Genomic DNA, 15,903 nt, shown 5'->3' on the forward strand with positions numbered 1-15,903 from the left:
TGCTGTTAAGCAGAAATACAAAGAAACTGGAGGGATTTGACAGCTTTATATAGCATAGTGTATGGATCCGGATGCTTAAGGGATACTAACATGATGCTTTAGGGCTTAAATGAATCTCTAACTATTAGAGTTCAGGGTGAGATGCGGGGAAGGGCTGATTATTCCACATCTCACTATTAAAGGTCATGTCAATAATCCACTCAGAAAGTCACCCAAGGTATGGACTACGAGAGAGAAGTCATGTGAAAGACTCAGAACAATCTCCTTTCTGTTCTCACATCTTCTGATGTCCTCACCAGAGAGCAGTGCCCCTTCCAGAGTATAATTTTATCCTGAAAGAAAAATATGGCTGCATTTCAGATTCAAATAATCAACAAGTTGACTTCTGCAAATTTCTATCTTGGGCAAGGTAACTTGAAGAGAGTTTTTTCCTGATGTAAAAACAAAAGGAGAATTCAGTTCTATTGTAATGGTAATAATGTTCACTCCTACCTTCTGAGAGATGTTGTCTTTCATGATTTCAAAGTATAGGATGGAAGTATGTTTTAATGTTTGGCATAGCATCGTTTTGAGAGAGAATCCCTGTTGCACTTTTTAGCTCTGATCATCAAGACAAGCATGGGCAGACTCATTAAAATATACCATATTTCTCTTGGGGACAGGGGATAATCACATGTAGATGCATTATCTTTAAAATTTTTGCAAAGGTTTCTGCCACTGAGGAGATATGGGCTCTGTAGCTGATGTAGAACCCATCCCCTGGCTCCCTGACCCAGCGCCTATCATACGAGGCAGGTTGGAGCTATCAAGGGGAAGGTCAAGGTATGGCCAGCCTTGCATTATTATGTGGTTATACTGTGCTGGTCCTCAGTAGGTTTAACATCATTCTCAACATTGATTGCCAAGGGGCTGTAACAGTGTGGCAGAGAGCATGACTTGGTCCCCGGCATGAAGCAAGCCTGCTCCAGCAATGGTATCTGCCATGTTCCATCGTGTTTGCCGGCGCACGGTGCTACATGCAACGTATTACACTTGTTTTCCAATTTATTTGAACTCTGGGAGCATGACCTTGTGCCTGTGTAACTTTGCAGCCCAATTAAATGAGACTTATGGATGGTTCTGAACAACCGCTAATAAATAATAATAATTAAGTATAAATGACTTCAAAAGAAAGAGAGAAAAAGAAATTCCCAGTCCTTACACATGCTGGTTTCTCTGTATGTGTCCGTCTTACTTAGGTCATGAGGTCTTTGTATTAGGGAGTGTCTTTAGTTTTTCTGTCTTGTAAAGTACACACTATTGACACTAAACAGACAAATAATAGATATGTCACAAACAAAAAAATACCCTTTGTCATAAAGGTTGGTCTCATCAGTGTTGTAAGCCTTAAAAAATAGAAAATACACAAAGGATTAAAAGGTTTCAAAGTCAAGCACTTTCAAGTTAGGAAATACCAGAATGAGCGTTGCCCACACAACATTAACTCTGCAATAAATGAGGCAGGAATCCTACAGACAACAGACTCCTGCAATACACAGCCCCAGAGCAGAAAATCTTGTGCACTGAATAAGGCAGGGGTCCTGACGGGAAAAAAACAACATGGGATGATGTAACTAAAATCTGCATCATCACGCAAAGGCACAAGATGACTGAATTAAGGGTGCCAGGGCAACACTTATTTGGACATTTGCTAACCTGAGAATGCTAAAAGTTGTAACCTTTTAATCCTTTTTAAAACCTTGACTTTGTATATCCGAATTATTTGACAGCTTAATTTATTATTGAAAGCTAAACTAAGAAACATTAAATGAAGGGGTTTTGGTTTGTTAATTTCCTTAATTTTTTTAATAGAAAGAAAAACTATTATAAAAGTGCTGTTTAAACAATGAACCTCTTAATCATCTGCTGTTTTCAGTATATATTTTATTGCCATTCTTATCTTTGTGAAGGTCCCTTTTCACCACTCAGTGCTGTGTTGAACACAGTATTGAAAATAATTAAATTAAACTATATTAAAACAAAACTCATTTTATGCAACTTGAGTTTCCGTGAAAGTTCTAAGCTCCAATCCTCAATTTGTAAGAAGCAGATAAACAATATCCAAGAAAAAGAGCTGGATCTTTGCATATCACTTTCACCTAGCCCTTACTCAGGAAAGTAACACACACTGGCCCTTTGAGAAGAAACACTGTACCGTACCACAGGACAAACCCGAATGAGCCCAGCAGGCGGCTGCCCTGCTTGTCCAAATCTGGTCCTGTTTCATTACAAACTTCCTTTCTGTGATGATGTTCTGGTAAGAAGGGGGCAATCAGTTGTCACAGGTAGCTGTTGCCGTGGCAGCCAGGGGCTAGTCATTCTCCCCAGGTGTGACAAGGAGCTGGAGGCAGGGAGCGCTGAGTGGTGGATTATCTCTGATGTCACAATGCTACTGCTCAGGCAGCACCAGTGGGCAGCAAATGTGCAGTGTGTGTGTGTGTGGGGGGGGGGGAATAGGCTTTCCCAGTGCTCCCGTTTCCCCAAATTTCCTAAAGAAACCAACAACATAACACCGAATGCACATGAGTGATTGTTCCAAACACATACTAATCAGTAGCTGAAATTTGATTCAAATTCCCCATGGCATGTTTAGAACTCAGTGTTCCAAAACAAGGAGAGACCTTGTAAAACAGAAAATTTGGAGGCTCTGGTGTATTTGTGGTTGTGTTAAAATTGAATACTGCGACTTTAAATTTTGGGCACGGTTCCTGGACCTACTTGTATGCTAGACAGCTCAGTGGGGGCTTAGCAGCAGTCAGTCAGCAGGCACCCAGTGAATTGTGCCTCTATGTTATAGGCAGTAGCTTACATTCTCTCCCTCTGATTTTGGGGCTCTTGTGTGTTATTGTTCTTGCTGGAAGTTTGCAATGTCTTGCAAACTTCTCTGCTTGTGTGCCACAAAACCTAAAAGACACACTCTCATTAAAAAATGAAATAAAATTCTTCAGCCAAAAGTCCTCACTTCCCCTATACTAATTTCCCCCTACTCTTACTCACACCTTCTTATCAACTGTTTGAAATGGGCCTCCCTCATTACCACAACAAAAGTGATTTTTCCTTCCTTGGTATCCTACTCTTAATTCAATTGTCTTGTTAGACTGACCTCCCATTTGGTATGGCAATGCCCATCCTTTCACGTGCTGTGTATTTATACCTGCTACTGTATTTTTCACTCCATGCATGTGATGAAGTGGGTTCTAGTCCACGAAAGCTTATGACCAAATAAACTTGTTAGTCTCTAAGGTGCCACAAGGACTCCTCATTGTTTTTGCTGATACAGACTAACATGGCCACCACTCTGAAACAAATTGAAAGTTTTCCAGGAGAACATTTGTTTTCAGCTGGGAAATGTTGATTCCTTGAAATTGACACATTCCTTGGGAACACGTCCATCTCAATGACATTTTCTTTGGTGGGGGTCCCGACCAAAATGGGATCGTGGGGGAGTTCAGAGGTTGTTGTGGGGGGGTCACAGCATTGCCACGCTCACTTCTGTGCTGCCTTCAGACCTGGGCTCTGAGGGAAGCAGCCAAGAATCTTTCTGAAGTTAGAGGAGGTTCTAAGATGTGCGAGTGGGCCCCTGCTTCTGAGAGCAGCTCAGCTGGGGGCTCCTACTTACTAGTCCCCTGGCAAATTAAGAAAAGGGCCAATTTGGGGGCATCCTTAAAAATGGACCCCTGAGCCCCAGAAGGAAGTGCAAGGGAAGCCCTGAGCCCCAGCTGCAGATGTCGGGCAGAAGCCCTGAGCCCAGGCACCCAGAGTGCGAGCAGGAGTGGGTAGGGACATGAAAGTCCTGAGTTCAGCACCCCAGCCCTAGCTGCAACCACGGGGGTCAGAAGCCCTGAGCCCAGGCACCCAGAGATGTGACTGGAGCAGAAGTTGCCAAGGCCAAACCACTGAGCCCAACGCAGGGCTGATGCAGTGCACTCTCTTCTGCATGCCTCTGGTGCGTCTGATATCTCCAGCCCAGCAGACAAACAGCTAGGAGGACCCTACTGGGTTCTCCTGGCTTGGGGGATTCCAGGAGAGATCGGATTTCATGGGGCAGGGCTACTTCGATCTAGCCGAGAAAGGCACAACAGGAACCAACGGCTGTCAGTTGAAGCCAGAGAAATTCAAATGAGATGTAAGGCAAACATTTTTGACAGTGAGGGAGACTAAACCCTGGAACAAATTACCCAGGGAAGAGGTGGATTCTCTGTTTCCTGGTATACTCGCATCACAACTGGTTATCATTCTGGAAGGTGCCATGGCACCTTTTCGTGAATTACAAGTATTGGGCTTAATATGGTGTTAAGCGTGTGAAATTTCATAGCCGGTGAAATAGAGGCCGGATTAGGACATCAAATAGTTTCACAATCTATGTCTGTATGGAAAACACAGTGTGGGGTGAAGAATAGCCTCTGCTGTTTTACTGGGTGGCCTGCTTGCTCTCCAGAATCAATCATGAGCAAGTGGGGAGATCCAGGGTGCAGCTCAAACATGCATCCGGGCTGGCCAGGGGCAGACATCAGGCCTGCAAGGGAAAGGTGAGTGTGGCAGTGACTTCACAAAGGCCTTTGGCAGGAACTCAGCCTATTGGGCAAAGATGATGAGGCGGGTGTGACCCCACAGAGCTCCCTTGACAACAGCCCGGCAGGACAGGGATACGGGGCAGGGGGAACCTCGGAGACCCCTGTAGCCTTGCTGCAGCAAGCCTCCATCTCGCGGTCTCTCGGTGAGGACCAAGAGACGGTTGGTGTGGAGGAGATTCTCGGGATTGTTTTCATTACTGTGTTGATTTTGTGGAAAGAAATCATCATCTGTGTAGAAGGTAAGAAAAAATATTGTCTCTAAGTAGAAGATGGGGGACTCTATCCTAGCAGATTCAAAGGCATTCCCACCCTCCCAGTGAAAAAGTTTTTCCTAACATCCAAGCCTTCCACACTGCAACTTGAGATCATTGCTCCTTGTTCTGTCGTCTGCCAGCTCTACGAATTTAGGGTTGGCTGAGCTCAGGCCTCCAGTCCTTAAAATGCCAAACCACCCCAGTTCAGGGCTATTTACAGGGACAGGCCATAATCAAAAATCTAGGTCTTTTCTACATCACCTCCCTCCCTCTCTGCTTTACCAGCTAGCACCAATACCATGTGTTTCTTTCTCCCATTCCATTCCCTGTGTGTTTTCAAATTGCTTCCTCTGCATGGAACATCCTCACCATGCAAGTTCCCCAATGCACCACGCTTTCTTTAATAATACTAATGATTATTCATCAAAAGAAAAAGAAATTGCTAGTTCTTATATACCCTGCTTTCTTTGTATTTTTCAGTCTTCCTTCAACCATAGGGTCTTTGAATTAGGGAGTGTCCTTACTTTTTCTGCCTTGTAAAGCACACACTGTTGATACTGGACAGATAAATAATGGATACATCATGCACACACCAAAAAAAAAACCTTTGTCATAAAGGTTGGTCTTGTCAGTAAAGTAAGCCATAAAAATTAGGAAAGGCACAAAGAACCAAAAAGCTGCAAACTCAGGTTAGGAAATACCAGAATGAGCATTGCCCATGCAACATTAACTCTGCAATAAATGAGGCAGGGATCTTACAGACAACAGACTCCTTCAATACACAGCCCGAGAGCCAAAAATCATGTGTACTGAATAAGGAAGGGGTCCAGAGGGAAAAAAATAATATAGGATCATGTAATTAGTCTGCATCATCATGCAAAGGCACAAGAGGACTAAATTAAGGGTGCCAGGGCAACATTTATTTGGATATTTGCTAACCTGAGCATGGTTTAACGAGCCTCCATTATGAATAATGATTTTTGTGCAATGCAAAGACATGGTGCAATCCGAGAAATCAGGATGGTGACCCAGAGAACTTGCACCCTCTCTCACAGCTGTTTATTGATTTTTTTAAAAAATCAGGAACTACATTTATTGAGAAAATATCTTCCTGTTTATCATCCTTCTAAAGGCGTCCTTCTCTCCTTGTTTCTAAGGCTATATATCAGGGGGGTCAGCATAGGGAACACAGAGATGACGTTGTCTTGGTCCAAGGTGTAGCCAGAACTGGGTCGTAAATACATAAAATGAGAGGACCGTAGAAGGTAGTGACAGCTGTCAGGTGAGAGGCACAGGTACAGAAAGGTTTGAGTGGATCTTCAGGATGGTGTATTAAGAAGACGGCCTGAAACATAAGGCCATGTATCAGAGTCCTGGTGTGAGGCCTAAAGCCTGAGCTGAAGTAACCAAAACTTTGCAGATCTAAAGCAAAGCCAAGCTGTGAGCAAGAGGCAGGCCCTGTTCACAGAATCTGGCAAGAACAGGGCTGATATTGCAGAATCACACGTGCTTAAGTAGAGCTAGGCACAAGTATATATACGCCAGCACATTCCAGAAAGGCGGTACCAGAACACCTCGATACCAAACACATGCCCCAGAAATAACAGGAGTACGCTGACCCATCTTAAGGATAAGGTCAGGATGACAGCATGATGGATAGGGATGTTTTAATCAAACCAACATGTACAAGGTAATGGGCAGCCCTTGTATCCGTCAATGGGTGGCACCCTAATACGTCAGAGAGTGTCACTCTGATACGTCAGGGGCAATATGTCACTTGTTTGTATTTGTGTAAAAAGATGTATCTCAGAGGAAGTGTCTTTGGCCAGCCTAGCGAGCAGTGGAGAGTCCCACCAATGACTGAGTTGCGTCCATTGACACAAGCATACAGGTCTGACAATCCATCCAGATGCTATTACTGTGCTCTATTGACAGTAAACCTGGCCAGGTGCCTTCACTGAACATTGAGTCTGTGGATTTATTGGGCTGTTTAATTGAGGTCTGCTATCTCCACAGAGCTGGGACAGCACACTGAACGAACACACACGCAGCCAACATCTGACCACAGGTGGTGACGAGGCCGTACATATAAGAGACTATCTAGAACAACTAGCATAGTAATCTTGACAAATATAGTCAACAAGGTGAAATGAATAACATCATTGTGTTGTGTATGTCAGAGCAGGACAGCTTAAGGAAGGGGAGGTATGCCAGAGAAGAAACGATTGCTGACCCTGGGGTGAGAGAAAGACAAGCTGAATATACAAATTGTTCTGGCCGTTGAATTCACAAAGACACAACGACTATCAGCACACAGAGTTTCCTGGACATGATGACCCTCTAGAGCAGTGGGTTACAGATGACTGTGAAGCGGTCAGAGGCCATGGTGGCCAGGAAGCATCATTCATTGGTCACAAAGACACAGAAAAAGAAAAATTGCACAGCTCACTCAGTGAATGAAATGATTCTATTACTCTCTGCTACAGAAGTCATGAGCACCATAGGCGCAATGACAGAGGAATAACCAACACTGACAATGGACAGATTACTGAGGAAGAAGTACATAGGGGTGTGAAGATGGAGTCAATCCTGATTAAAAGTCATCCCAAGATTCCCTACCAGTGCGATAACATAGCTCGGTAGGAACAACATGAAGAGTGGGACCTGCAGCTCTGGGTGGTCCATGAATCCCAGAAAAATCAACTGTGTCACCATGGTATGAGGCGGCATGGGTGGGAAATCTAAATTTGCAAATAAACTGGAGCCAAAAAGGGAGCATGTGTAGATTCCTTGTAACAACTCTGACTGCTCCTGTGAAATAGTGTGTCTCGGGGAATGTATTATGAGTTATGCACACACTTCCCCCTGGAACTGGTGCACTGTCTCCTTACAGAAACAAAACACTGTGCATTGTTTTGCATTCAATTAAATATGTGCAGAGATTCCGCCACAATACGAGAGACTGTCCAAATCTGAATCGTTCCCATGCCAGAAATATCCCTTAGGGCACAGGGCTTTGCCATCTATGTCTCTCCTGCCCACCCTCTGTGTTGTTAAATCAGATTAGTTTCGAAAGGAGGTAAATCATCTCTTGTAAATGTATAGACAATAACGAATGGTGTAGAACGTTTTCATTTACACTGGTTTTCTCTTCTGGCTCCCATCAATGTCAGTGGGAGTTGATGGCACTTGGCACCACTGAAACTCAAAGCAAAAGTCCTACAAAGGATCTGTGTCTAACATTGGGAATCCCCAGCAGAAAGATGTTGCAGGGCTAATGCGTACCTGTAGAGACATTCATGTCATTGAAAGTCTTTTTTTCTTCCTGAAGGCTAGATATTAAATGGAATGATCTGCTCAACTTTAGAGAGTCACGAGCACCAAAGGGCAATAATACATGTAGATGACCATAAGTGATAGCTAACATAAGGACCGTAAGAAGTTCTAAAAATCATCCCCCCCCCCCCACCCCCTCATTGGGTAGATCTATGCGCCATTCCAAGGTGTGATTTCAGCTTGGGTATTCCTCAATCTCTACAGAAGTGGTGTAGGCCCAAAAACCTAACTTTGACAATTGTTTTAAAGGATAATTATTTTAAGTGGTAATATTATAAGTGGGTACAGAGTAGACATAGGTGGGGAAAGGATTTCCTGTCTCCTGATTCCTGATATTCAAGATTTCAAAATATTTTCCCATTCTACATTGGGATGAAACCAGGTTTCCTGGAAAAACTTCACAGAAAGTGAGAGATAGAGAAGCTAGACCCATGAATAACCAGTAGCCCAGTGGTTAGGGTACTCATCTAGGTTAAGGGATGAACTGGTGGATTTTCAACAGTTCCAGGGAGACTCGCTGACAGTCACTAATGTGACTTGGCCCTCCAGATAAGCCCCAGATACTACCACTCAAAATGCCACCCAGCAATTGCCTGGTGGGTCAGGATGACTTGACCACCACAGAAAAGGTTGGGGGAGAAAGGATGCTGGAGAGACTCTAGTAACACTTATGGAAAGGGGTGCATCCGTTTGTCATCATCCATGTCCATCACCTGCAGTATCATTCCCCATAGCTCTCTTGGCTAGGCAAACCCACAGTTTCTTGTGGATGCTCTTCCCCAGGCCACACCTAACTCTCCCCAAACTCACTATCTCTCCCACCAAGATGATCTCAACTCCTTCTTCCCCATTCCAAATCAGGCACTTGGACTTGGGTCTCTCACATCCCAGATCAGGCTTACAATCACTGGGCTATCAAGATAGACTTTCTCTTTGTGTGTCCCAATGAATCCTTTATTATTCACCCAACAGGAGAGACTGAGAGACAGAGATGCACCATAGAATACAAAACAGGGCAGACATTAGGGCACTCCCCTGTGATATTGGAAACATAGATCTATTTCCCTGCTCTTAATTAGGCAGAGAAGTGACTTGAATAGGGGTCTCCCACATCCCAGGTGAGTGCCCTGCAAGCTGGGATTTGGCTATTTTGGAGTTGCTCTCTCTATGTCTCTGGAGTTTAATCACAAATTCCACCCTGAACCTGAGAAATGTTGAATCAAAACTGAGACATTCCAATTAAAAGATTCCTATTTGGCAAATCCATATTTGTGGGGGAAAATCCATTTTATTAAAAAAGTTCCCAGCCAGCTTGAGTGCAGAGAATGGAAAGTGCCCACTTTGTGAGCAGCTTTTCAGTATTTTGTTTTAGCCTCATCATTCAATGTGTGGGCCCAGGTGTGATGGAGAGCTGGGCAAGAGCTGCTGACTCAGCCCTCTGTCAGGCCAGCTCCCATTAAGGGAAGCAAATTGGAGCTGGCTAGAAAAACCTGCACCGAGTTGGTGAATGGGAGACACTTACCCACCCAATTAGCCTGGGGCTATAGAAAAGGCTGGGAGAACAGCCGCGGAAAGTGGGGGAGAGTAAGGGAGTAGAGGCAGAGATAGTGCATCTCTCCTAGGTTGACATGGGAACCTAAAGCTGTGTATGGTGAAAAGGTGGTGGGAACAGAACCTGTAAATGAATGACCCCAGTGATTATTGAACCCCAGGGTCTCCTAGGGACTTTGTCAGCCTGGCAGGAGCTAAGAGGGCCCTGCAGATCCTTTCTACACCAGGCCTTATTTAAACTCTTCCAGCCTTGCTCTGGAGACAGAATTCATAATTTGCTCATATGCTTTTCCAGGGCGTTTATCACTGTAGTGTGTGAATTTATTTTCAAAATGCCCCTGTGAGGTAGGGAAGTGAGGCACAGAGAAATTAAGGTCAAAACTTGCCACTAATTTTGGGTGCCCAATTTGAGACCCTGCAACAGCCCAGAACTGGAATTGCTGGGAAAATCCCCTGTTCAGCCCCTGGAATCCCTGGGATGTTGCCTGCCCAGGGCAGATGGACTCTTGGGGGGATTAAACTGGGAAGCTCTAGCAAATCTCGATTGATCCTGTGTGAGCAGCAATTTTTTAAAGGGTCAAAATTGGGCAGAATTTCATGAGACCGGCATAAGGCAGCGCCCTGTCAAATTTCAAGTCACTGCTGCAAAGCTTGGGGTCACCAGAGCTTTTCAGAGGAAAAGTCATCTGCGGTGGGGTGTTTTTTTTTTCTTTTAATGTGGGTAGAACAATGTCTTTTCCCCTAGCTTTGGTCTCAGAAATGGCAGAACAGGCTGAAACTTTCCAACTAAATACATTTCAATCTGAGGCAGGCAGTAGCCTTTTAAGTCAGGTCAATACACCGACAGGAAGCATTTCAATTTTGGAACGTCCACATGTTTCATGCTGATCAAAAATTTGAAAACCAAAGATTTTGACATTTGCAGATGGACATTTTTCAGAATTTCCATTCTGTTCAAAATGTTAATATTTGAGCTTTTTTCCTTGATTTGTCACCATTTGTTTACATCCCAAGTCAGTTTTTCCGATGGCATGGAAATTCTGAATTTCACTCAGCTCTGCCCTGTAGAATAGACTCAGCTACAGCAGGGTAAAGGTGTTTTGTTCTAGGGTAGCACTAGGGAGAAAGCACTAATGCAATGCGATAGGTAGCTCTGTGGTGCAATGGCTAGTCCATGATCCCTGCTAATGGAGGTGGAGATGTACAGATTGGGGTTTCACCTGAGTTGATCCTTTCAACATTTCCTTTAGGGCCTGTATTACACAGGAGGTCAGACTAGCTTATTACAATGGTCCTGTCTGGCCTATAATCTATGGACCTATTCAGTATATGGCACCTTTATACTGATATAACTTCATCCACACTCATGCTTATACCAGTATAACTATATCAGAGGAGAAGCACATCCCTAACAGATATAGCAACACCTGTAAATCGAAATTTCGGCTGTAGGCCAGATCTAAGTGTTGGCACGTGGCAGAGATGAAACCTGTACTCCTAAATCGAATTGCCACTTTGGGCATCTCAGTCTAGAACCATGCCCCATTGCTATTCCTGAAATCCCCTCTCAGCTGAGGCCAAACCCCATAGATGCCTAAACTCACTTGGCACCTACATTCTTGCAGTAAATGCACCTTTGTGCCTGTTTCAGCCTCTGAGGATGCACACTGCTACTTCTTTCTGAGCATCCAGATGCCTACCCCTTCCACCTCCAAGGAGAAGGGATTTCACCAGGGGTCTCCCACCTCTCCTGTGGGCACTCTAGTTGCTGAAATATGCGATATTCTGGTGTGGTTCTCCCTCAATCTCTCCTGTTAGAGCTGTTCTATTTTGGAATCTGTGATTTATTATCCCCAGCCTCCAGGAGACATCAAAGACATTTTCATGATCTCTTCTGACATTCTATCAGGGGGTAGCCATGTTCGTCTGTATCCACAAAATCAACACGGTGTCCGGTGGCACCTTAAAGACTAACAGATTTATTTGAGCATAAGCTTTAGTGGGTAAAGAACCCATTACTTCAGATGCATGGAGTGAAAATTACAGATGCAGACATTGTTATCCTGACACATGAAGAGAAGGGAGTTCCCTCACAAGTGGAGAGCCAGTGTTGGCAGGGCCTATTCAATCAGGGTGGATGTGGTCCATTCCCAATTATTGATGAGGAGGTGTCCGGTTTGGCCAATGTACATGGTAGAGGGGCATTGCTGGCACATGATGGGATATATCACATTCGTAGACCTGCAGGTGAATGAGCCCCTGATGGTTGGCTGATGTGGTTGGGTCCTCTGATGGCATCACTGGAGTCGAATAGGGACTTGGAGTGGCTGGCTCACTACAAAAGCAGCTTTGCCTCTCCTGGAATTGACATCTCCTCAACAATTATTGGGAGCCAAACCAGCCCATCACTTCCTCCACCAAATACAAACCACAATGGAATTTACTGAGTGTACACCTACACCATGACTGGTAAGAAATGTCATTATTATTATCTTTTGAGCATCTCTTTCTTTGTGAATGTGGCAGTGAAATTCCATAGAAACATAACGGCCATACTGGGTCAGACCAAAGGTCCATCTAGCCCAGTCTCCTCTCTTCTGACAATGGCCAGTGCCAGGTGCCCCGGGGGAATGAACAGAACAGGGAATCATCAAGTGATCCGTCCCCTGTTGCCCATTCCCAGCTTCTGGCAAACAGAGGCTAGGGACACCATCCCTGCCCATCCTGGCTAATAACCATTGATGGACCTATCCTCCATGAGCTTATCTAGTTCTTTTTTGAACCCTGCTATAGTCTTGGCCCTCAAAACATCTTCTGGCAAGGAGTTCCACAGGTTGTCTTAGTATTTATCCGTAGGAGATGCATTTTCTCATTTCTAGGCTCTGGGAATCTGAGAGTCAAAAGTAACCATAGAATCAGTTACAGTCCATACCACTTACAAATGTTAGTACCTCTGGGAGGATTTGTAAGAGGGAGGAAAAATAATGCACATGGTGAGAAAGAATGTCTGTAAAACATACACTGACTCCAATAGGACTGTGACACTTTAAGGCTACATAGACAGTGATACCAAACTTTTCCGCTGGGGCTGCCTCATAGTAGGCACCTAAATGTCTATTTAGGCACCTATATAAAAGGGGCACTGAGCATCCCTTGTGCCCTTTGAGGTCGTTCGGATTAGGAAGAGAAAATCAATGACCATGAATAAACTCTATGGCATTGATTATTTGCGTACACTCATAGGAGATTTTTTGCCTCCTTTCTAAACTAAACACTCCCAATCTATATATCTCTTATTTTATAGAAGATTTGACCCACTGGATGGTTTCATGCATATTAACACAGAGTACACAATATTTCTGTAGCTGGGTCATATCCTATCTCTAATGGAAAGCATGTGGGTAATACAAAGAGAACATTCCCTAGGAGTGTCCTTTGACGTGTTATGTTTATATACTGTTTCACAGGAACAATCACAGGGATTATGAGGGATCTGTACTCAATACTTTATTGTCCCATGATTAATTGTAATCCTTATTTTTATTTTTCACGAGCAGAGGAGAGAGTTTCTGGAATAAATGGCAGAGAGAAATCACACCACGGCAACAGAGTTCATTTTCATAGGATTCACAGATCATCCAGATCTACAGATCCCCCTCTTTATGTTGTTCCTAGTGATGTATGTGGTCAGCCTGATGGGGAATCTTGGGATGATAGCGTTAATCATGGTTGAAACCCGACTTCATACCCCCATGTACTTTTTCCTAAACCAGATGTCCATTGTAGATATTGGATATTCCACAGCCATAGCTCCCAGGCTGCTCATGACCTTGGTAGCAGAGACGAGAACCATTCCTTTCACTGAGTGTGCGGCACAACTATTCTTCGTCTGTTTCTTTGTGACCAGTGAATGTCGCCTCCTGGCTGTGATTGCGTATCACCGCTTCAAAGCCCCTCATGCTGAAGCTGTCCTGCTCCGACACCCAGGTCACTGACCTTGTACTTTTCACTTTCTCGACTGTAATTGTCACGACTACTTTCCTGGATGTCCTAATCTCCTACATGTGCATACTCGTGGCCATTCTCAGAATCCATTCTGCCAAGGGGAGACGCAAAACCTTTTCCATCTGCGCCTCCCACCTGACAGTCGTCACTATGTTTTATGGGACGCTGATATGTATATATTTAAGACCTAGTTCCAGCTATTTGATGGACCAAGACAAGGTTACCTCTGTGTTTTATGCCCTTGTGATCCCCATGTTGAACCCCCTGATCTACAGCCTGAGAAACAAGGAGGTAAATGATGCCTTTAAAAGGGTGTTATATAGGAAGATTTTTTCTTGGTAATTATAATCATTATTATATTTTAACCAATAAACTGCAGATGGCAAAATGAATTCTCTGTATCGTTATCCTTAGTTCTCTGACTCAGCTACTCCATGTGACATTACATTCTTTTGGACTGCGTACAGAAAATATAATGTTAGAAATTGCTGTTTTCAAGATCCACGAATGAGGGTCTGTGACACTATGTAGAATTGGCAAGATGCTCTGGCATTTGGCTTAAAGGACAATTGCTGTTGGTCCCAAAACCGATCCCTGGGGAACTCCACTGGTAACTCCCTCCAGCCTGACAGTTCGCCTTTCAGTATGACCCGCTGTAGTCTCCCCTTTAACCAATTCCTTATTTCTTTCAATGTTCATATTGATCCCCATCTTTTCCAATTAAACTAATAATTCCCCATGTGGCACCATATCAAACGCCTTACTGAAATCTAGGTAAATGATAAATAGCATGGAGGGAGAGGAATTATTTAAACTCAGTACCAATGTGGACACAAGAACAAATGGATATTGTGGAAGAAAACAAGTTCATTCTTTTAGTTTGGATGCAAGAAGTTAGAGACAGTTTTATTTTTAGGCAATTGCAAGAAGGAAGACAGCCGTTTGGACAGAGTGTCTGTTTTTATGCTAATTTTTAAAGGATAAACAATGTAAAGCAAGTATTAATACTGTTTTATTCACATAAAGCTCTCCTTTGTTTATACATTTTTAAAAATATTTTATTTCTTTTAAACATTTTTTACTACAATTACATTTTAGTATTTTAAGGCAAGGTTAAAAACAGCTTTGCTTTGCAATTTTTGTTTGCTTACACCAGTTTTGCTGCCTTGATAAGTTTTATGTTATTAGGGGTTAGAGTTAGCCTGACTTTTGCTTTTTTTTTTTTAACGGAACTAAGATGGCTGCCCTTAAATACTCTTTTTTTACTTTGACACTCCCCCCTTTAGTGCTTTTAGCACAACCATCATTTCTAAACTTTTATTTTTTAGTCCTTGTATTTTTGATTTTAGATTAAAAGGATCAGGTTTAGTCCCATAACTTTTGGTTGGACGTAACGATAATGCGTAATTAGTATGAACATGAAAGGTAGTTTTGTTCTTTTTTATAACAACATATTTTTAAATTAAACAAAAACATTGCTTTTATTGTAATAGTATGCTGGGGTTATTTTGTAGCCTTAGTTACATAGCACCATACATTATGATTAGTCCATAAGATAAATGCTTTATAGACGGTATGAAAGGCATGTTTTTTAATTTGATATATAATTTGAAGCACATGGATTTGGCCTTGTAATTTAGAGATTTTTCTAAAGCTTTGGTAGGAGAGAGTGTAGGTTTTGGAATTAGTCGGGTATTAAGGTGGCTTAATTAAAGGGTATTTAAAGCCTTAAATTTAATTATAGGATTTTATTTGCAGGCCAATAGATAATGATTTTTTGCAGCAGTGGTGAAATTAAAATGTATGTTTTGCAAAATGGTGACCTTAACATTTACACAGCTGTAATTAGCTTGGAAGAGCAGGGGTTTTGTTAGGGTCGCTTTTTGTTTTCTACTTTTTTTAACAAACGCTGTTATAAACCGTGACAATTTTTTTTGGCTTTAGCTTTTGTACGCACTGAGGCTGTGGGGGCTTTAAAGGCCAAAAATGTTTGTTGGCTTTTTATTTTTATTTAAAAACTGGGTGTTATTTTAGGAGCACTGACTATAAATTGGCTCGGCATACCAGGGGAATTAATTTTTTAAATATTATGGTGAATATTTGTTTCATGTTACATGCGTTTTTTTACGGACCTGCAGGATTTG

The 15,903-nt window shown here is 43.0% G+C and overlaps 1 pseudogene; it reads left to right on the plus strand.

Moving 5' to 3' along the window:
- The first annotated feature begins 13,332 nt into the window (after positions 1-13,332).
- LOC125638696 (olfactory receptor 5AP2-like) lies at positions 13,333-14,101 on the plus strand (annotated as a pseudogene).
- The last annotated feature ends 1,802 nt before the right edge of the window (positions 14,102-15,903 follow it).

This window comes from Caretta caretta, chromosome 6, assembly GCF_965140235.1.
Source record: "Caretta caretta isolate rCarCar2 chromosome 6, rCarCar1.hap1, whole genome shotgun sequence".
NCBI classification, from domain to species: domain Eukaryota; kingdom Metazoa; phylum Chordata; order Testudines; family Cheloniidae; genus Caretta; species Caretta caretta.